The sequence below is a fragment of the Xenopus laevis genome, chromosome 8S (genome assembly GCF_017654675.1).
Source record: "Xenopus laevis strain J_2021 chromosome 8S, Xenopus_laevis_v10.1, whole genome shotgun sequence".
NCBI lineage: Eukaryota > Metazoa > Chordata > Amphibia > Anura > Pipidae > Xenopus > Xenopus laevis.
Window position 1 is genome coordinate 103,155,522 of NC_054386.1, and position 18,981 is coordinate 103,174,502.

Sequence of the window (18,981 nt, forward strand, 5' to 3'; positions counted from 1 at the left end):
AATATATGTGTGAGATACAGATTATTATCCCAAGGTTTGGGGGTGCAGGAGTATAGAGGGACAGTGGGGTTCCTGACTGATGTACAATATCAATATATGTGTGAGATACAGATTATTATCCCAAGGTTTGGGGGTACAGGAGTATAGAGGGGACAGTGGGGTTCCTGACTGATGTACAATATCACTATATGTGTGAGATACAGATCATTATCCCAAGGTTTGGGGGTGCAGGAGTATAGAGGGACAGTGGGGTTCCTGACTGATGTACAATATCAATATATGTGTGAGATACAGATTATTATCCCAAGGTTTGGGGGTGCAGGAGTATAGAGGGACAGTGGGGTTCCTGACTGATGTACAATATCAAAATATGTGTGAGATACAGATCATTATCCCAAGGTTTGGGGGTGCAGGAGTATAGAGGGACAGTGGGGTTCCTGACTGATGTACAATATCAATATATGTGTGAGATACAGATCATTATCCCAAGGTTTGGGGGTGCAGGAGTATAGAGGGACAGTGGGGTTCCTGACTGATGTACAATATCAATATATGTGTGAGATACAGATCATTATCCCAAGGTTTGGGGGTACAGGAGTATAGAGGGGACAGTGGGGTTCCTGACTGATGTACAATATCAATATATGTGTGAGATACAGATCATTATCCCAAGGTTTGGGGGTGCAGGAGTATAGAGGGGACAGTGGGGTTCCTGACTGATGTACAATATCAATATATGTGTGAGATACAGATCATTATCCCAAGGTTTGGGGGTGCAGGAGTATAGAGGGGACAGTGGGGTTCCTGACTGATGTACAATATCAATATATGTGTGAGATACAGATCATTATCCCAAGGTTTGGGGGTACAGGAGTATAGAGGGGACAGTGGGGTTCCTGACTGATGTACAATATCAATATATGTGTGAGATACAGATCATTATCCCAAGGTTTGGGGGTGCAGGAGTATAGAGGGACAGTGGGGTTCCTGACTGATGTACAATATCAATATATGTGTGAGATACAGATTATTATCCCAAGGTTTGGGGGTACAGGAGTATAGAGGGGACAGTGGGGTTCCTGACTGATGTACAATATCAATATATGTGTGAGATACAGATCATTATCCCAAGGTTTGGGGGTGCAGGAGTATAGAGGGACAGTGGGGTTCCTGACTGATGTACAATATCAATATATGTGTGAGATACAGATTATTATCCCAAGGTTTGGGGGTACAGGAGTATAGAGGGGACAGTGGGGTTCCTGACTGATGTACAATATCAATATATGTGTGAGATACTCCTTCCTTGGGAGGTTCTTGGGTTTCCATGGGCAACAGCTGCCACATCATCATTCACAATGCCAAGAGCTGACAGGACTGGTGTAAAAGTCACAACTACTGAACCAGCAGTGCTGAATGGCTGACGGGTGAGAGGCCAGTGACCAGCTGCCTCATTGTATAGTTTCAGCAGAGTATCACTCATGTATTATACTGGATAATGTACCCCCTACTGTAAATGATAAGGATATTAGAAGTCACTGAGGGGTTGTTCTGTGACCATATAAAGACACAAGGCTGCAGGCTGAGTTATACAGGGAACTCTGAGTATCACTCATGTATTATACTGGATAATGTACCCCCTACTGTAAATGATAAGGATATTAGAAGTCACTGAGGGGTTGTTCTGTGACCATATAAAGGCACAAGGCTGCAGGCTGAGTTATACAGGGAACTCTGAGTATCACTCATGTATTATAAGGGATAATGTACCCCCTACTGTAAATGATAAGGATATTAGAAGTCACTGAGGGGTTGTTCTGTGACCATATAAAGGCACAAGGCTGCAGGCTGAGTTATACAGGGAACTCTGAGTATCACTCATGTATTATAAGGGATAATGTACCCCCTACTGTAAATGATAAGGATATTAGAAGTCACTGAGGGGTTGTTCTGTGACCATATAAAGACACAAGGCTGCAGGCTGAGTTATACAGGGAACTCTGAGTATCACTCATGTATTATAAGGGATAATGTACCCCCTACTGTAAATGATAAGGATATTAGAAGTCACTGAGGGGTTGTTCTGTGACCATATAAAGGCACAAGGCTGCAGGCTGAGTTATACAGGGAACTCTGAGTATCACTCATGTATTATAAGGGATAATGTACCCCCTACTGTAAATGATAAGGATATTAGAAGTCTCTGAGTGTTGAGAGTGAATGAAGGGAATATATTTAGCTGTTTATAGAGAGGAGGGACAGTAAGTACAAGATATACAGAATATACAGAACTCTGAGGATCAGGCGCCCCCTGCTGTTCAAGCACAAGCACTGACTGTAGAAGTACATTGTTCTCAGCTGAGCTCCAGTCATTAGGGAGATAATGAGTCAGATCTAATTGCTGCTCCATTACATGAGCGAATGGCTGGAGTGAGTCTCAGTAGATGGTGGGACAGAGCCAAGACCCGTCCCGACTTCTCATCATTATCTGGGTCTATAACTTGGGGTTCCCCGGCTCAGACAGCAGTGCAGGTAGTGCTCCCCACTGGGTACTGAAATAAACAACAGTTTAAACCTGCCCCCCCATTGTTAGTTTGACCCACTGGGGAGACACAGGGGGGGCCCTGGCTGGGGTTGGGGAGACTGAATGAAATGATTGGATGAAATGATTATAGGGCTGCGCCTATTGACTTATTCCCACAGCCGGTGCCCAAACTGGTCAAACTGGTAGCGCTGCCCCCGTGCCAGCGGGAGAGTAACATGGAATTAGACTGTGCAGCTGCTTTATACCAGCCATACATATTAAAGGGGAACTAATCCTGACACTTCATTGATATGTCCATATATATATATATATACAGTGCTACGCAATATGTTGGCGCTATATAAATACATGTTAATAATAATAATAATATATATACAATTCTGATCCAACTGCGCATGTAACTCTTTATTAAAGGGAATTTACACCCAAACAAAAATAAATAGGACTTTTATCACCTTCCCACTGTTCCTCATTAATGTGTAACTGAAAGGTTTCCTTTCGGGTTTTTGTTCCCTTTAAACCATTTCCATTCTAGTCTGAACTGCTTGCAATCCTTGTGATTCAACCAATCAAACAGACTGACTGTGAGGCTTCGGCCCCTATTCAATTCCTTTCTGGTTCCTGGGGCAGCGAAGGGATCAATTTTGGGGCCAATACCGACACTCTAGGACCTCTGTTTCTTGTTACCCGGTTATTGTAGGGTGTGGGAGTTTCTTATGGGCAGAAAGCGATTCATTACTTACACTGGGGTGTTGAGTTTCATTAAATCCTGGGTGATCTCTGCAAGGACTTTGTATGTTCCCCAGCCTGGCCCATTGGATCAACCAGTATATGCAATAGGGGCATTAGATTGTAAGATCACTGGCATAGGGACTAATGGAAATGGGATAAGGCCATTAGAGTGTAAGCCCTGTGGGGCAGGGGCTAATGGGAATGGGATAGGGACATTAGAGTGTAAGCTCTGTGGGGAAGGGACTGATGGAAATGGGATAGGGACATTAGAGTGTAAGCCCTGTGGAGCAGGCGACTGATGGGATTGAGACATTAGAGTGTAAGCCCTGTGGGGCAGGTGACTGATGGGATTGGGACATTAGAGTGTAAGCTCTGTGCGTCTGTTCATGGGTGCGGTGACAGAAGAGAAAATAGAAAGACCCAGTGGCGCCCCCTATATTGTCCTTTCAGTTGTGGGGCAACGCCAGGGTATGAGTGATTGTCTCAGCAATTCTACCATGTGACCTGGCTGGGGGCCCTGATTGGCCGATGTTTGTGCCGCAGGAGAAGCCGATACATTACAGCTGCTTGGGGTTCTCTCGGCCAATAGAAACCTGACGCTTGTTCCGGCTATTGGGAAAGTGTAGCGGCCTGTTGTGCCTAGGGTTGCCACCCTTTCAGGAAATTTTTACCAGCCATGGTGGGGGGCAGGCACAAAAGGGGCGGACTGTGATGCAAAAGGGGTGTGGCCCCAGGGGGTTGTGACTAAAAAGGGGCGGGCCACGCCGAACAATTGCTAGAAGGCAAAGTAAAGATAAATATATAGGAAGGTCAGTGATCCCAATGATATTAATAGGGAATAAAGATAAATAAATAGGAAGGTCAGTGATCCCAATGATATTAATAGGGAATAAAGATAAATATATAGGAAGGTCAGTGATCCCAATGTTATTAATAGGGAATAAAGATAAATATATAGGAAGGTCAGTGATCCAATGTTATTAATAGGGAATAAAGATAAATATATAGGAAGGTCAGTGATCCCAATGTTATTAATAGGGAATAAAGATAAATATATAGGAAGGTCAGTGATCCCAATGTTATTAATAGGGAATAAAGATAAATATATAGGAAGGTCAGTGATCCCAATGTTATTAATAGGGAATAAAGATAAATATATAGGAAGGTCAGTGATCCAATGTTATTAATAGGGAATAAAGATAAATATATAGGAAGGTCAGTGATCCCAATGTTATTAATAGGGAATAAAGATAAATATATAGGAAGGTCAGTGATCCCAATGTTATTAATAGGAATAAAGATAAATATATAGGAAGGTCAGTGATCCCAATGTTATTAATAGGGAATAAAGATAAATATATAGGAAGGTCAGTGATCCCAATGTTATTAATAGGGAATAAAGATAAATATATAGGAAGGTCAGTGATCCCAATGTTATTAATAGGGAATAAAGATAAATATATAGGAAGGTCAGTGATCCCAATGTTATTAATAGGGAATAAAGATAAATATATAGGAAGGTCAGTGATCCCAATGTTATTAATAGGGAATAAAGATAAATATATAGGAAGGTCAGTGATCCAATGTTATTAATAGGGAATAAAGATAAATATATAGGAAGGTCAGTGATCCCAATGTTATTAATAGGGAATAAGATAAATATATAGGAAGGGTCAGTGATCCCAATGTTATTAATAGGAATAAGATAAATATATAGAAGGTCAGTGATCCCAATGTTATTAATAGGGAATAAAGATAAATATATAGGAAGGTCAGTGATCCCAATGTTATTAATAGGGAATAAAGATAAATATATTAGGAAGGTCAGTGATCCCAATGTTTATTAATAGGGAATAAAGATAAATATATAGGAAGGTCAGTGATCCCAATGTTTAATAGGGAATAAGATAAATAATAGGAAGGCCAGTGATCCCAATGTTATTAATAGGGAATAAAGATAAATATATAGGAAGGTCAGTGATCCCATAGATGGCTACCCTATAGCTGGGGTAGAGGAAATATTAAAAGCTATAGTATTTCCTGCACCTCCCCAGTGTTTCTGAACCAATGTGGGTCTAATTGAGCAACTTGCGCCCCCTAAACTCATGTTGCCCTGGGCCTGGCCTTGGTGTTCTCTCCACAGATACAGACCTGCAGGAGCTGCCATGTTGTCTGAGGACACCTGAGGCCACACCCCCTCATCTGGACCCGCCCCCAGTAGCGCTGATTCTCGGGGCTCAGCACAGGACGGCCGCAGGGGGCGCTATTGTCACACACTAAGTACAGTAATAATAACACAGTGAGTCCAACACGCCCAAAGCCCGCCCCTCGCTCCTCCCACAAGCTGTCAAGTCCCGGCCGGAGCTCAGTGAGTGTCGGGCTATTTCCATGCCGGGCCCCTCGGAGTCACAGGGATGAGACTCGGAGTAGAGCAGTGTCTTTGTATTAATACTCATGGGCAGGAGCTGCCATACTGCTTCCCCTCAGGCCCTGCTGCATTATGGGACTGGACTGTGAGGGGTTCCAGGTATATGCACCAGAACATGTGTTTATCTTCTATCCAGTGTTTGCTCAGTGGGACATTGGACTGTAAGCTTTTGAGCTCACACATGTGGAGTAGTGCAGACATTTGGGGGTCCCTAGGGAGGCTCCGTCTCAGCTGCTTGGAATGTTGTTTTGGGGCCGGAGGTGCCGGGGCAGCACTGGCTTATTGGCTTCTCTGCTGTATCTGTGTATCAATGGGCACCTCACTGGCAGTGTTACCCCTGAGTTTTTGGGGAATGGGATGTTCCCTTCATTATACAAAGGTTAAAGATGACCCCTTTATGGGCACAGAGCCCCCCAACCCTCACAAAACTCTCCTTCATGGGCACAGAGTTCCCCAATCCTCACAGGTCTTTCCTTCATGGGCACAGAGCTCCTCAACCCTCACATGTCTCTCCTTCATGGGCACAGAGCCCCCCGACCCTCACAGATCTCTCCTTCATGGGCACAGAGCTCCTCAACCCTCACAGATCTCTCCTTCATGGGCACAGAGCTCCTCAACCCTCACAGGTCTCTCCTTTATGGGCACAGACCTCCCCAACCCTCACAGGTCTCTCCTTCATGGACACAGATCTCCTCAACCCTCACAGGTCTCTCCTTCATGGACACAGACCTCCCCAACCCTCACAGGTCTCTCCTTCATGGACACAGACCTCCCCAACCCTCACAGGTCTCTCCTTCATGGACACAGACCTCCCCAACCCTCCCAGGTCTCTCCTTCATGGGCACAGAGCTCCCCAACCCTCACAGGTCTCTCCTTTATGGGCACAGAGCTCCCCAACCCTCACAGGTCTCTCCTTCATGGGCACAGAGTTCCCCAACCCTCACAGGTCTCTCCTTCATGGGCACAGAGCTCCTCAACCCTCACATGTCTCTCCTTCATGGGCACAGAGCCCCCCGACCCTCACAGATCTGTCCTTCATGGACACAGAGCTCCTCAACCCTCACAGGTCTCTCCTTCATGGGCACAGAGTTCCCCAACCCTCACAGGTCTCTCCTTCATGGGCACAGACCTCCGCAACCCTCACAGGTCTCTCCTTCATGGACACAGAGCTCCCCAACCCTCACAGGTCTCTCCTTCATGGACACAGAACTCCCCAACCCTCACAGGTCTCTCCTTCATGCGTACAGAGCTCCTCAACCCTCACAGATCTCTCCTTCATGGACACAGAGCTCCCCAACCCTCACAGGTCTCTCCTTCATGGGCACAGAGCTCCCCAATCCTCACAGGTCTCCCCTTCATGGGCACAAAGCCCACGTCTCCCCTTTACTTACACTGGAGCGTCCCCCATTTCGGAGGCTGAAGGTCACCAGTGTCATTCCCATGAGGGGGTTAATTGTGTCAATCTGCTGTCGAGCGCTGGAATCATTTACTTCCTCTTCAGACCCTGATGGAAGGAAGTTGGGGGGAGAGAGATTCTGAGATGGGGCCCCACTTTGTACTGACTGAAGGAGAGGGATGGGGGGGTGAGACGAGAGTGTTGGGCACTTCCAGATCTTCAAAAGAAACGAGTCCATTGAGGCACCTTTAACCCTTCCCTGACCAATGCGGCCTCTTGATTAATTCCCAAGGCAAACATTTGTCAGCGCAGACCAGATGCCTTTGGCTCATTCATTGGCCAGTGACAGGGATTTCATTTATTGGGGAGCTTTGCACATCCCCCATTCAGCACAATTTGGAGGCATAATGGGCCGTCGGTGAGGGGGGAGCATGGATTCTACATGCTGGGAGGTGGTACCATGTAACTACTAATCTGCAATTACCATCTGTGCTGGGGGCAGCTCCCTGCATCTACTCCCTGCAGCCTCCTCAATTGCCTTGTGCTCTCCCATGATCCTCTCTGTTCCCTTTAGAGCCTCCCCAGTCAGCTGCAGATGTCCCTGGAGATTGATGGGGATCGAGTAGAACTGGAGCTGGAGAGGAATAAGTAATTAGAGGCACATCCTGGGGTTCTAATCCACCCGGGGCCCAATCTGCAGGGAGATACGTTGCACTATGTGAGGGTTAATGGTATAAGGCGGGTGTAATTGGGAGGGAGAAAAATCATAATACACATGAAGTGCCCCCCTGGAACCTGTGTAATGGGCATAAGCTGCTCTGTGCTGCCCCCCGGGGGTAAGGGGCTGGCGTTTTATGTTCTGTGCAGACTGGGGGGCAGTACAGGATGGGAGGGGGTCACTGAGCTTCCTGACGCTGCTGCACAAAGGGGCAACCCCCCCCCAGAGTCAGGAGGTGGGATAATCCTGTCTGTTTAGTGCTCTTACCCACACAGCTTACACTCGGTGGGAACATCATGGAGCACTAGTGGCTGTAGAAAGCCTATGGGGTGTTCCTGAGTCTCTGTTGCACAGCTACTGCCTGTAAAGGGGATTCCCGCAGCTTGGGACCCTCATAGAGCAGTGGGGGGACAGTAAGAAAGCAGCTGAAGTTGAAACTTGCAGCAAGGTTAACCCTTTATTGTTCTTTGTCAGACACCTGCTCCCACAATCTCACAGTCTCCTCTATTACCTGCCCAATGGCTCTCGTGTCGCCCAACGGGACCCCGGGGTGGTAAGTGTCCCTATGTCTTTACTTACAGAGTGCGGGGGTGGGAGCCTGCACAGACATTAACCCCTTGATGCATTTAACCCCCCCTTCTCAGGCAAACTGTTATTATCATGGGCAGCTTGAAGGTCCGACGGCCCCTGGAGCAGCATCAGCTCAGGAATCCGGTATGTGGGGTAAAAGGGCCGGAATGGGGCATTGTGGGTAAAGGGCGGTGCTTAGGGTTACCTGTGGGTGCAAGTGCTTGTCCAGCATGATGTCACTGGCACTATCTCTTCTCCATGTTCTTCCGCAGGGGAATCATCCTGACGTCACCAGAAATGGGGTACAGCATCGAGCCGCTCCCCGGACACCCACCCCACAAACAAATTGTGCGCCTGACCCAGGGGAAATCCAACAACTCATAATGTGGGAACAGAGAAGCCCCCCATCTTCTGAGAGGCCGCACAAAGACCCAGAGCCTGAAACTGTCGCCTCATCACAGGGTGAGACCCCCAAAACCATTCAACCCCCCCAAGGGTATCATTATCATTCACTCCAAGATATTCACTGTCCCAGGAAATCAGTGCAGGAGTAGGACAGAGATAGGGAGTGGGGGTTCATCTCTCCTTTCTGCCCCCCTGTAAACACTTTGAGGGGTTCTTTCTCTCTCCCCCCTTATATTCAGCTTTTGTCCTTTTCAGATGAAGAGGAATGTGGTGACGGAGGCAAAGTACGTGGAGCTGGTGTAAGTGGCAGATAACACAGAGGTGAGTGCTGGGGGCGGAGTCACCATTTCCATGGAGTAACATTGATTCTCCCTCTAGTACAAGATGTTCAACAGCGACATCAAGAGTCTGCACCTCCGAATGCTGGAAATCGCCAACAAGGTGGACGCGGTGAGTGACTGACATATTAGTAATGCCCATAGAGTATCTATAGAGTATCCGTAGAGTATACGCAAAGTATCTGTAGCATATCCGTAGCGTATCCATAGAGTATCCGTAGAGTATCCACAGTGTATCCGTAGTGTATCCATAGCTTATCCATAGAGTATCCATACAATATCCATAGAGTATCCGTAGCGTATCCGTAGAGTATCCATAGCGTATCCTTAGAGTATCCATAGAGTATCTGAAGAGTATCCGTTGCGGATCCATAGCGTATCCGTAGCGTATCCATAGAGTATCCATAGAATATCTGTAGAGTATCCGTAGCATATCTGTAGCGTATCCGTAGCGTATCCATAGAGTATCCATAGAATATCTGTAGAGTATCCGTAGCGTATCTGTAGCGTATCCGTAGAGAATCCATAGCATATCCATAGAGTATCCATAGAGTATCCATAGAGTATCCGAAGAGTTTCTGTAGAGTATCCGTAGCTTATCCATAGCGTATCCATAGCGTATCCATAGAGTATCCATAGAGCAGTGATCCCCAACCAGTAGCTCGTGAGTGACATGTTGCTCCCCAACCCCTTGGATGTTGCTCCCAGTGGCCTCAAAGCAGGAGATTATTTTTGAATTCCAGGCTTGGAGGCAAGTTTTAGTTGCATAAAAACCAGGTGCACTGCCAAACTGAGCCTCAATGTAGGTTGACAATCCTCATAGAGGCTACTAAATGGCCAATCACAGCCCTTATTTGGCACCTTAGGAACATTTTTCATGCTTGTGTTGCTCCCCAACTCCTTTTACTTCTGAATGTTGCTCACGGGTTCAAAAGGTTGGGGATCCCTGCCATAGAGTATCCATAGAGTATCCGAAGAGTATCCGTAGCGTATCTGTAGCATATCCGTAGAGTATCCATAGAATATCCGTAGAGTATCCGTAGAGTATCCATAGAGTATCCGAAGAGTATCCGTAGCGTATCCGTAGCGTATCCGTAGAGTATCCATAGAATATCCGTAGAGTATCCGTAGAGTATCTGTAGAGTATCCGTAGAGTATCCATATCAGTGTTTATAGTGCCAGTGTTATCCATAGTATCTGTAGTAGCCACTGTCTGGAACTGTCTGGTACATATAGTTTCCATATTCTTTCATAGAATGAAGCTTTGTTTAAATGAGAATTCAGCCCCCCATGGTGATAAGTCCCCACTGGCCCCCCTCCCTGCCTCCCCTCTGCTAAGTGTTACCCTAGAATTGTGTCCCCTGTAGAATTACTGACGCACATGTAGAGTGAGCGCAGCGGAGCTCACGGGCGCCGCCTTCAGTCGCTTCGATAATCTTTGGAGCTTCTTCCTTCCCTTCAGCAATTTCCATCACTTCCGGCGCATCCCCAGTAATCGTGAACCAGAAGTTTTCTCCAACTGCGCATGCGCCAATACGGCGCTCACTTTACGAAGATTACTGAAGAGAAGAAGATGGCGCCCGTGAGCTCCGCTGCGCTCACTCTACATGTGCGTCAGTAATTCTACAGGGGACACAATTCTAGGGTAACACTTAGCAGAGGGGAGGCAGGGAGGGGGCCATCACTGTGGGGGGTTTAGTTCTCCTTTAATGACAGCCACTCAAAAACACACTTCCTACATGAACTCATAGTAACGCACCACATTCCTCTGTGTAATTGCAGTGCCAGTCCCATGTTTTATGTCCCAGACCCCACAGCAGTATAAATGCCAAATATACCAAACTGATGTTCCTCAACTGTCATCTCTTCTAATTAACATTGTCTTCCATCACTGTCCTCTCTAGTACAACCTTTGCCTAGTTATATGGTCAGAACTGGATTAATATGGAGACAGTAGGACAAGATGGAGACAGTAGGACAAGATGGAGACAGTAGGACAAGATGGAGACAGTAGGGCAAGATGGAGACAGTAGGACAAGATGGAGACAGTAGGACAAGATGGAGACAGTAGGACAAGATGGAGACAGTAGGACAAGATGGAGACAGTAGGACAAGATGGAGACAGTAGGTCAAGATGGAGACAGAAGGGCAAGATGGAGACAGTAGGACAAGATGGAGACAGTAGGACAAGATGGAGACAGTAGGACAAGATGGAGACAGTAGGACAAGATGGAGACAGTAGGACAAGATGGAGAAAGTAGGGCAAGATTGAGACAGTAGGACAAGATGGAGACAGTAGAACAAGATGAAAACAGTAGAACAAGATGGAGACAGTAGAGCATGATGGAGACAGTAGAGCAAGATGGAGACAGTAGGACAAGATGGAGATAGTAGGACAAGATGGAGACAGTAGGGCAAGATGGAGACAGTAGGGTAATATGGAAACAATATGGCAAAATGTAGACAGTAGACAAGATGGAAACAATATGGTAAGATGGAGACAGTAAGACAAGATAGAGACAGTAGGGCAAGATGGAGACAATAGGGTAAGATAGAGACAAAGTTGGAGACAGTAACACAAGATTAAGACAGTAGGACAAGATGGGGGAAGTAGGACAAGATGGAGACAGTAGGACAAGATGGAGACAGTAGGGCAAGATGGAGACAGTAGGACAAGATGGAGGCAGTAGGACAAGATGGAGACAGTAGGACAAGATGGAGACAGAACGACAAGATGGAGACAGTAGGACAAGATGGAGACAGTAGGACAAGATGGAGACAGTAGGACAAGATGGAGACAGTAGGACAAGATGGAGACAGTAGGTCAAGATGGAGACAGAAGGGCAAGATGGAGACAGTAGGACAAGATGGAGACAGTAGGACAAGATGGAGACAGTAGGACAAGATGGAGACAGTAGGACAAGATGGAGACAGTAGGACAAGATGGAGAAAGTAGGGCAAGATTGAGACAGTAGGACAAGATGGAGACAGTAGAACAAGATGAAAACAGTAGAACAAGATGGAGACAGTAGAGCATGATGGAGACAGTAGAGCAAGATGGAGACAGTAGGACAAGATGGAGATAGTAGGACAAGATGGAGACAGTAGGGCAAGATGGAGACAGTAGGGTAATATGGAAACAATATGGCAAAATGTAGACAGTAGACAAGATGGAAACAATATGGTAAGATGGAGACAGTAAGACAAGATAGAGACAGTAGGGCAAGATGGAGACAATAGGGTAAGATAGAGACAAAGTTGGAGACAGTAACACAAGATTAAGACAGTAGGACAAGATGGGGGAAGTAGGACAAGATGGAGACAGTAGGACAAGATGGAGACAGTAGGGCAAGATGGAGACAGTAGGACAAGATGGGGGAAGTAGGACAAGATGGAGACAGTAGGACAAGATGGAGACAGTAGGGTAAGATGGAAACAATATGGCAAGATGGGGACAGTAGGGCAAGATGGGGACAGTAGGGCAAGATGGAAACAATATGCAGAAAGTATAATATCCCAAAAACGCTCTGCCCGCTTGGTTCAGGAAAAGGGTGCAACTTTCCTTGATCAGGTCACCGGTCTCCTGATATCTGTAACTCGATTTGTACAGAAATGAGGAGAGCACTCTGCAAGCAATTAATGCTGTGGTTATCTTTTTATTACTTGACTACTTGTACACGACATGTTTCGGGCCTATATGCCCTTTATCAAGTGTGGAAACAATATGGCAAGATGGAGACAGTACGACAAGATTAAGACAGTAGGACAAGATGGGGACAGTAGGACAAGATGGAGACAGTAGGACAAGATGGAGACAGTAGGACAAGATGGAGACAGTAGGACAAGATGGAGACAGTAGGGCAAGATGGAGACAGTAGGGCAAGATGGAGACAGTAGGACAAGATGGAGACAGTAGGACAAGATGGAGACAGTAGGGCAAGATGGAGACAGTAGGACAAGATGGAGACAGTAGGACAAGATGGAGACAGTAAGGCAAGATGGAGACAGTAGGCCAAGATGGAGACAGTAGGACAAGATGGAGACAGTAAGGCAAGATGGAGACAGTAGGACAAGATGGAGACAGTAGGACAAGATGGAGACAATAGGACAAGATGGAGACAGTAGGACAAGATGGAGACAGTAGGACAAGATGGAGACAATAGGACAAGATGGAGACAGTAGGACAAGATGGAGACAGTAGGACAAGATGGAGACAGTAGGACAAGATGGAGACAGTAGGACAAGATACAACTTGTTTATTAATGACCTGGAGGTGCCATTGAAAGTACTGTTTCTATTTGTGCAGATGAGACTAAATTGTGCAGAACTATAGGTTCCATGCAGGATGCTGCCACTTTGCACAGTGATTTGTCTAAACTGGAAAACTGGGCAGCAAACTGGAAAATGAGGTTCAATGTTGATAAATGCAGGTTATGCACTTTGGCAAAAATAATATAAATGCAAGTTCTACACTAAATGGCAATGTGTTGGGAGTTTCCTTAAATGAGAAGGATCTAGGGGTCTTTGTAGATAACACGTTGTCTAATTCTGGGCAGTGTCATTCTGTGGCTACTAAAGCAAATAAAGTTCTTGTATAAAAAAGGGCATTAACTCAAGGGATGAAACATAATTGTGTCTCTTTATAGGTCCCTGGTGAGGCCTCATCTGGAGTATGGGGGCAGTTTTGGACTCCAGTCCTTAAGAGGGATATAAATGAGCTGGAGAGAGTGCAGAGACTAAGTGCAACTAAACTGGTTAGAGGGAAGGAAGAGTTAAATTATGAGGGGAGACTGACAAGGTTGGGGTTGTTTTCTCTGGGGGAAAAAAGGGGCTTGTGAGGGACATGATTAGACTTTACAAGTACATTAGAGGACATTATAGACAAATAGCAGGGGACCTTTTTACCCATAAAGAGAATCACGTACCAGAGGCCTCCCCTTCAGACTAGAGGAAAAGAAGTTTCATTTAAAGGAACAGAGTAGGGGGTTCATCACAGTGAGGACAGTGAGGTTGGGGAATGCACTGCCGGGTGATGATTCAGTTAATGACTATAAGAGGGACTTGGATGATTTCTTGGACAGACATAATACAAAGGCTATTGTGATACTAAACTCTATAGTTAGTATAGATATGGGTATATATCATTTATGTGACAGTAGGGAGGGGTGTGTGTATGGGGCTGGGTTTTACTTTGGAGGGGTTGGACTTGATGGACTTTGTCTTTTTTCAACCCAATTTAACTATGTAACTATGTAAGATGGAGACAGTAGGACAAGATGGAGACAGTAGGGCAAGATGGAGAATGTAGGGCAAGATGGAGACAGTAGGGAAAGATGGAGACAGTAGGACAAGATGGAGACAGTAGGGCAAGATGGAGAATGTAGGGCAAGATGGAGACAGTAGGGAAAGATGGAGACAGTAGGACAAGATGGAGAATGTAGGGCAAGATGGAGACAGTAGGGCAAGATGGAGAATGTAGGGCAAGATGGAGACAGTAGGGCAAGATGGAGACAGTAGAACAAGATGGAGACAGTAGGACAAGATGGAGACTGTAGGACAAGATGGAGACAGTAGGGCAAGATGGAGACAGTTGGACAAGATGGAGACAGTAGGACAAGATGGAGACAGTAGGACAAGATGGAGACAGTTGGACAAGATGGAGACAGTAGGACAAGATGGAGACAGTAGGGCAAGATGGAGACAGTAGAACAAGATGGAGACAGTAGGACAAGATGGAGACTGTAGGACAAGATGGAGACAGTAGGACAAGATGGAGACAGTTGGACAAGATGGAGACAGTAGGACAAGATGGAGATAGTAGGGCAAGATGGAGACAGTAGGACAAGATGGAGACAGTAGGACAAGATGGAGACAGTAGAACAAGATGGAGACAGTAGGACAAGATGGAGACAGTAGGACAAGATGGAGACAGTAGGACAAGATGGAGATAGTAGGGCAAGATGGAGACAGTAGGACAAGATGGAGACAGTAGGACAAGATGGAGACAGTAGGGAAAGATGGAGACAGTAGGAGAAAATGGAGACAGTAGGACAAGATCGACAATTGTAAGTTGAAGGCTACGGAATGGGAGAATTCTTTGTAACATAGCAACGCCTACAGGACAGTAGCGAGTACTGCAAGTTGAGAGAATAAGGAGAAGGCTAAAGGTACGAGGGGATTTGTTTGGGTGCAGCGACCACTACAATCGTCTGGTAATTACTGGGATTCCTGGTAAAACGGTGATTCCTGCACTTTCCCATCCTCAGAGTTGGCCAAGGTGCCTAAGGATTTTTCGGGGTCAGTACTGGGCACCCTCTCTCTTCCTTAGGGTCTGCTCCCCCTGTAGTTGCTCCATTGGTTCTGCCCAATGCATTGATAGGGGTTTATTTCAGTGTGTTTTGGATAGAAGCCAATTGGGGGTCTCTCTGTTTCCCTTTACCCTGCAGCCACTGCTGAGTTTATCAGTCTATTTCTCCTTAATGGAATTTGGGGGTAACAGGTAATTAATTACCCTTAATAACGAGGGCCAAACTGCTGGTGTCTTTGTTTCCGTGTTTGTTCCTTGGCTCCTTCCCCATGTGCTTTATGGACCTGCTGCTACTGATCCTTCACCCGTACGTGTGTCTCCTCTCTCTAATACCTCCCCCCAATCTAACTGCCCCCTTTCTTTTCAGGCTCCGCCCCTGCGCCGGACCCCTGCTTCAGCAAAGTGGACATTAGAGGAGAGAAATACGGAAACTGCGGCCGATCTCCAAATGGGACTTACCTGCCTTGTGCCGACAGGTGAACTTCCCCTTTATAATAGTTTCCTTTGCTGCTGCTGATTGAGGTACAATGGGGCACTGCTGTTACCATGGCAACACAAACACTTGGAGCTGCTGTGTGTTCTGCTGGTGTAAAAGCCACTTTGGGTGAGGTCAGAGTTCAACAGAAGAAGAAACCGTGTTCTGATTGGTTAATAAATGTGCCAATATGATGAGTAGGAGGAACATGATGTCCCTGTCCCCTGCCGTCACCTTCCTCTGATCTTCCTCTTCCTCAGATGACTCTGCCCAGGAAACCTCTGCCCGTGGAGCCCTGGTCCCAGGATCACATGATCTTCGGCCTATCATAATAACCATTGTGTGTGACAATATGTGGGGGGGGTGGATTTGGGGGAGGTCAGACGAGGGGACGATATGGGGGAGGGAGGTCACTGAGGGGAAGGATGGGGAGAACTAATGTGGGGGGGCTATTTTAACCCCTAAATTCTTTTCACACCCCAGGTCTGCTACGCCACCCCCACATTCAGAAAGAAGCCAACAGGTGCTGATTGGACGTGTTGGAGACACAAGGAGAGGACAGACCTGAAGCCTCAGACCTTGGACTCCCAAGAATTCCCATTGTGGGTGCTGGGCCCCCACCTGCTGTTCTACAGACTTGATGGGATGTATTTGGGGTGCAGAGGATTTAGGGCCTGGGTACCCTGTGAAAACTTTTAGACTAATCGCCTCTGGGAGCTCAAAATGACACAAACATTCCTACTGGCCCTGGACTCCCCCTTTTCTTCCCTCTGCCTGGGCTTATGGGGGTGTCCCGGGGCCCATAGTCCTGCTGTGTCAGTGGCCCCATGGCTTGTATTTATGTGACGTGAGTGTGAGTGTGAGTGTGAGTGTGCAAGGGAGATTGAGTCTGTGCAATAACAGGAGGCCCTATGGTTGGCAGGGCCCCAGGACGAGTGCTGCTTTTTATAATAAATCTTTCTGGAGAGAATTCTTGGAAGAACAAATTATTTCAAATGATTTGAGAATAAAAGGGACAACGAAACCTCATGTTTCTGCTCGGAAAAAAATTGTTACCCCTTTAGCTGTTCCTCAGAGCTGCGAGGAGCTTACACTTTCCCCAAATGGTTCATGGGAGAATTACTTTGATTAATGTTCCCTACAGAGTGTCACTGCTCCCTGTTGAATGTCATATAAGTGTAATTACTTTCCATGAGCAGCAGGTGGCAGTGTCATTGCTCATTACAGAATGTTATATAAGTGTAATTGCTTTCCATGAACAGCAGGTGGCGGTGTCATTGTTACTTACAGAATGTCATATAAGTGTAATTACTTTCCATGAGCAGCAGGTGGCAGTGTCATTGCTTCTTACAGAATGTTAATTAAGTGTAATTGCTTTACATGAGCAGCAGGTGGCAGTGTCATTGCTTCTTACAGAATGTTAATTAAGTGTAATTACTTTCCATGAACAGCAGGTGGCGGTGTCATTGTTACTTACAGAATGTCATATAAGTGTTATTACTTTCCATGAGCAGCAGGTGGCGGTGTCACATTACTGTTTATCTTCAGGTCTAATTAGACTGGATCAGGGGAGCAGCACAGGGAGCTGGTGGCACATAAGGGGTGGGTGCAGATGCCTTGTAGGGGATTCTGGGAGTTGGTGTTCAGTAATAAGAAGCTCAGCAGTTGCTATTGGTATTGCAGCTATTAGGCACTACATCTCCCCGCAGCCTTAGGTACTGGATGGAGAAGGGGTGGAGCTGCTGGAATGTTCCAACCCAAGAACAGTTTGTTCCTGAACAGCTGGTTCTGACTTCTGAAACAATGTATCAAACGTATGTAGCAGAAATAAGTCTGAAGAACTGAGGAAGGCGCTGGGATGTGGCTGAAACATTGTCAATAAAACTCTGTTGCTTTCGACTTTATTCTATTGCATCCTGAATATTGGGGGACTGGGGATGTGGGGGGCTGAAAATCTCCCCAGAAATTGAAGTAATGCCCATTCTCCTCCAGTTCTGTTGATCAGCCGGCTGCTGCTTAGAGTCAGAACCAGCAGTGCAGGAGACAGACAGACCAACACTGTGGGACAAGACAGAACCTGAGCAGACGTCAGTGGCCCCTGAGATCCCAATACCCAAGGGCCCTTAGACTGCAGGTGGGACCTGGGATTTGTCTCAGGAGTCGCAGAATCTCATCTCATTACATTTGTCTCAGAATCATCTCAGGGGTTCAGTGTGTGAGGGGTTAAGTCAGCGAGGGGTTAAGTCAGTGAGGGGTTAAGTCAGTGAGGGGATAAGTCGGTGAGGGGTTAAGTCAGTGAGGGGTTCAGTGTGTGAGGGGTTAAGTGAGGGATAAGGGAAATGTGTGGGGGGTCAATATGTGAGACGTTGGGTCTGGGGGTACAGTGAGTAGAGATCAGTGGGTGAGAGATGTCGGGGTACAGAGTGAGTGAGGGGAATTGGGGGGGTCAGCTGTCAGATGCTTTAGAGTCTTTGGGGGGCTGTTTGGCTGTGGGGGTATTGGGGGTTCTATTTGGAGTCTCAGTCCTGGCACCAGTGGGAACCCCAAGTTCTCTTTATCTCCCCCCACTGTGTGACAACTGGAAGTACTGGGGAGTTACAGGGGGCGCTGGGATTATTATGGGGAACCAACAAGTCACTGTGACCCCAAATCTTCTGCCTCAATTCCCTCCTGTCCCTCCAACTCGAGTATCTCAGCAGCTCCGGCAAGTGACCCAGTGGGACCCCCAATACCCCCCTTATGTCCCACCGTGTCAGTGGAAGAGTGGGGGTCAGTATGTTGGTGTCAGGGGTCCCCACTCTCGACTCATCAGTGACAGACACAAAGGGACGAGTTGAGGGGATTAAACTGCTGCTAAATGTGCGAGAAATCCCCCCAAATCCCCCATCTGACACCAGGGGTGCAGGGAGTTGTGCGGCAACTCTTATATAAACCCCCCAAATATATTATTAGTATATAGATGTATAACAGTATATAGATGTACAGTAGTATATAGATGTATAACAGTATATAGATGTACAGTAGTATATAGATGTATAGTAGTATATAGATGTATAACAGTATATAG

The 18,981-nt window shown here is 46.6% G+C and overlaps 2 long non-coding RNA genes across 2 annotated transcripts; both read left to right on the forward strand.

Annotated features, from left to right (window-relative positions):
* The first annotated feature begins 8,192 nt into the window (after positions 1 to 8,192).
* LOC121397606 lies at positions 8,193 to 8,782 on the forward strand. Its single transcript, XR_005963790.1, has 3 exons — positions 8,193 to 8,372; positions 8,464 to 8,533; positions 8,662 to 8,782. It is a non-coding gene; the product is annotated as an uncharacterized LOC121397606 (long non-coding RNA).
* A 288-nt stretch (positions 8,783 to 9,070) lies between these two features.
* Positions 9,071 to 17,286, forward strand: LOC121397607. The gene is made up of 3 exons (XR_005963791.1): positions 9,071 to 9,244; positions 15,807 to 15,915; positions 16,398 to 17,286. It is a non-coding gene; the product is annotated as an uncharacterized LOC121397607 (long non-coding RNA).
* Positions 17,287 to 18,981: the final 1,695 nt, after the last annotated feature.